Raw genomic sequence first — 5,018 nt, forward strand, 5'->3', positions numbered from 1 at the left:
CTCAATCCTCTCCTCTCCTCTATCCTATCCAATCCCCTATCCTATCCTCTACAATATCGTACCCCTATCATATCCTATCCTCTTTCCCATAATATCATCTATCCTATCCTATACTCTATCCTATCCAATCCCCTATCCTAATCTCTATCCTGTCGTATCCTCTATCATATCTTATCCTCAATCCTAACCTATCCTCTATCCTATCCTATCCTCAATCGGTATCCTATCCTCTATCCTATCCTATCCTCTATCCTATCCTATCATCTATCCTAACCTATCCTTTTTACTATCCTATCCTCTTTCCTATCCTATCCTCAATCCTATCCTCTCCTCTATCCTATACAATCCCCTATCCTATTCTCTATTCTATCCTATCCTCTTTCCCATAATATCATCTATCCTATCCTATTCTCTATCCTATCCTATCCTCTGTCCTATCCTATCCTCTATCCTATCCTATCCTGTATCCTATCTTATCGCCTATCGTATCCTATCCCCAATCCTATCCAATCCTCCATCCTATCCTCTATCCTAACCAATCCCCTATCCTATCCTCTGTCCTATCCTCTATCCTATCCTATCCTCTATCCTATCCTATCCTTTATACTATCCAATCCTCTATCGTATCCTCTATCCTACCCTATCCTCTATCCTACCCTATCCTCTATCCTATCCTATCCTCTACAATATCGTATCCTCTATCCTATCCTATCCTCTATCCTATCCTACCCCCTATACTTCCCTATCCACAATCCTATCCTATCCTCTATTATATGCTATACTGTATCCTATCCTATCCTCTATAATATCGTATCCTTCATCATATCCTATCCTCTATCCTAGAAGATCATCTATCCTATCCTATTCTCTATCCTACCCTATCCTCTATCCTATCTTATCCTCAATCCTATTCTATCCTCTATCCTATCCTACCCTCTATCCTATCCTATCCTCAATCCTATTCGATCCAATATCCTATCCTATCCTCAATCCTATCCTATCCTCTATCCTATCCAATCCCCTATCCTATCCTCTACAATATCGTATCCCCTATAATATCCTATCCTCTTTCCCATAATATCATCTATCCTATCCTATTCTCTATCCTATCCTATCGTTTATCCTATCTTATCCTCAATCCTATTCTATCCTCTATCCTATGCTATCCTCTATCATATCCTATCCTCTGTCCTATCCTATCCTCTATAATATCGTATCCTCTATCATATGCTATCCTCTTTCCTATAATATCATCTATCCTATCCTATCCTATCCTCTATCCTATCCAATCCCCTAACCTATCCTCTATCCTATCTTATCCTCAATCCTATTCTATCCTCTATCCTATCCTATCCTCTATCCTATCCTATCCTGAATCCTATCCTATCCTCTATCCTATCCAATCCCCTATCCTATCCTCTACAATGCCGTATCCCCTATCATATCCTATCCTCTTTCCATTAATATCACCTATCCTATCCTATTCTCTAACCTATCCTATCCTCTATCCTATCCTATCGTCTATCGTATCCTATCCTCTATCCTATCCAACCCCCTATCCTATCCTCTATCCTGTCCTATCCTCTAGCCTATCCAATCCCCTATCCTATCCTCTGCAATATCGTATCCCCTATCATATCCTATCCTCTTTCCCATAATATCATCTATCCTATCCTATTCTCTATCCTATCCTATCCTCTATCCTATCTTATCCTCAATCCTATTCGATCCAATATCCTATCCTATCCTCTATCCTATCCTATCCTTAATCCTAACCTATCGTCTATCCTATCCAATCCCCTATCCTATCCTCTACAATATCGTATCCCCTATCATATCCTATCCTCATTCCCATAATATCATCTATCCTATCCTATTCTCTATCCTATCCTATCCTCTACCCTACCTTATCCTCAATCCTATTCTATCCTCTATCCTATCCTATCCTCTATCCTATCCTATCCTCTATAATATCGTATCCTCTATCATATCCTATCCTCTATCCTATAATATCATCTATCCTATCCTATTCTCTACCCTATCCTATCCTCTATCCTATAATATCCTCTATCATATCCAATCCCCTATCCTATCATCTATCCTATCGTGTTCTCTATCCTATCCTCAATCCTATCCTATCCTCTATCCTATCCTATCCTTTATACTATCCAATCCTCTATCGTATCCTCTATCCTATCCTATCCTCTATCCTATCCTCTCCTCTATCCTATCCTATCCTCTATCCTATCCTATCCTCTATCCTATCCTCTCCTCTATCCTATCCTATCCTCTATCCTATCCTATCCTCTATCGTCACCTATCCTCTATCATATCCAATCCCCTATCCTATCCTCTATCCTATCCAATCCCATATCCTATCCTCTATCATATCCTATCCTCTTTCCCATAATATCACCTTTCCTATCCTATTCTCTATCCTTTCTTATCCTCTATTATATCCTATTCTCTATCCTATCCTATCCTGTATCCTATCCCATTCTCTGACCTATCCTATCTTCTATCCTATCCTATCGTCTATCCTATCATATACTCTATCCTATCCTATCCTCTATCCTCCCCAATTACCTATCCTATTCTCTATCCTATCCTTTCCTCTCTCCTATCCTATCATCTATCTTATACTATCCACTTTCCTATCCTATCCTCTATCCTATTCTATCCTCTATCCTATCCTATCCTCTATCCTATCCTATGCTCCATCCTATCCAATCCCCTATCCTATCCTCAATCCTATCCTATCCTCTATCCTACAATATCCTCTATCCAATCCTATCCTCTGTCATCTATCCTATCCAATCGCCTATCCTATCCTCTACCCTATCCTATCCTCAATCCTATCCTATCCTCTATCCTATCCCATCCCCTATCCTATCCTATATCCTATCCTATCCTCTATCCTATCCTATCTTCTATCCTATCCTATCCTCTATCATATCATATCATCCATCGTATCCTATCCTCTATCCTATCCTATCCTCTATCCTATCCTATCCTCTATCCTATCCTACCCTCCATCCTATCCTATCCTCTATCCTATCCTATCCTATCCAGTATCCTATCCTCTATCCTACCCTATCCTCTATCCTATCCTATCCAATCCCCTATCCTATCCTATCCTGTATCCAATCCTATCCTCAATCCTATCCTTTCCTGTATCCTATCCTATCCTCTATCCTCTATCCTATCCTATCCTCTATGATATCCTATCCTCTGTCCTATCATATCCTATATCCTATCCTATCGTCTATCCTATCCTCTATCCTATCCTATCCTCTATCCTATCCTATCCTCTATCCTATCCTATCCAATCCCCTATCCTATCCTATCCTGTATCCAATCCTATCCTCAATCCTATCCTTTCCTGTATCCTATCCTATCCTCTATCCTCTATCCTATCCTATCCTCTATGATATCCTATCCTCTGTCCTATCATATCCTATATCCTATCCTATCGTCTATCCTATCCTCTATCCTATCCTATCCTCTATCCTATCCTATCCTCTATCCTATCCTATCCTCCGTCCTATCCTATCTTCTATCCTATCCTATCCTCTATCCTATCAAATCCCCTATCCTATTCTCTATCCTATCCTATCCTGTATCCTATTCAATCCTCCATCCTATCCTATCATCTATCCTCAATCCTATCCTTTCCTCTATCCTATCCAATGCTCTATCCTATCCTATCCTATCCTGTATCCTATCCTCTATTCTAGCCTATCCTCTATCCTATCCTATCCAATCCCCTATCCTATCCTATCCTGTACCCAATCCTATCCTCAATCCTATCCTTTCCTGTATCCTATCCTATCCTCTATCCTCTATCCTATCCTATCCTCTATCCTATCCTATCCTCTATCCTATCCTACCCTCCATCCTATCCTATCCTCTATCCTATCCTATCCTATCCTGTATCCTATCCTCTATCCTAGCCTATCCTCTATCCTATCCTATCCAATCCCCTATCCTATCCTATCCTGTATCCAATCCTATCCTCAATCCTATCCTTTCCTGTATCCTATCCTATCCTCTATCCTCTATCCTATCCTATCCTCTATGATATCCTATCCTCTGTCCTATCATATCCGATATCCTATCCTATCGTCTATCCTATCCTCTATCCTATCCTATCCTCTATCCTATCCTATCCTCTATCCTATCCTATCCTCTGTCCTATCCTATCCTCTATCCTATCCTATCCTCTATCCTATCCTATCCTCTATCCTATCCTATCCTCTATCCTATCCTATCCTCTACCCTATCCTATCCTCTATCCTATCCTATCCTCTGTCCTATCCTATCCTATATCCTATCCTATCGTCTATCCTATCCTCTATCCTATCCTATCCTCTATCCTATCCTATCCTCTATCCTATCGTATCCTCTATCCAATCGTATCCTCTATCCTATCTTATCCTCTTTCCTATCCTTTCCTCTATCCTATCCAATCCTCTATCCTATCCTATCCTATCCTCTATCCTATCCTCTATCCTATCCTATCGTCTATCCTATCCTCAATCCTATCCTTTCCTCTATCCTATCCAATCCTCTATCCTATCCTATCCTATCCTGTATCCTATCCTCTATCCTAGCCTATCCTCTATCCTATCCTACCCTCCATCCTATCCTATCCTCTATCCTATCCTATCCTATCCTGTATCCTATCCTCTATCCTAGCCTATCCTCTATCCTATCCTATCCTCTACCCTATCCTATCTTCTATCCTATCCTATCAAATCCCCTATCCTATTCTCTATCCTATGATATCCTGTATCGTATCCAATCCTCTATCCTATCCTATTATCTATCCTCAATACTATCCTTTCCTCTATCCTATCCAATCCTCTATCCTATCCTATCCTCTATCCTATCCTATCCTCTATCCTATCCTATCGTTTATCCTATCCTCTATCCTATCCTATCCTCTATCCTATCCTATCCTCTATCCTATTCTCTATCCTATCCTATCCTCTATCCTATCCTATCCTCTATCCTAT

This window comes from Halictus rubicundus, unplaced genomic scaffold (genome assembly GCF_050948215.1).
Source record: "Halictus rubicundus isolate RS-2024b unplaced genomic scaffold, iyHalRubi1_principal scaffold0156, whole genome shotgun sequence".
In the NCBI taxonomy this organism is placed as follows: domain Eukaryota; kingdom Metazoa; phylum Arthropoda; class Insecta; order Hymenoptera; family Halictidae; genus Halictus; species Halictus rubicundus.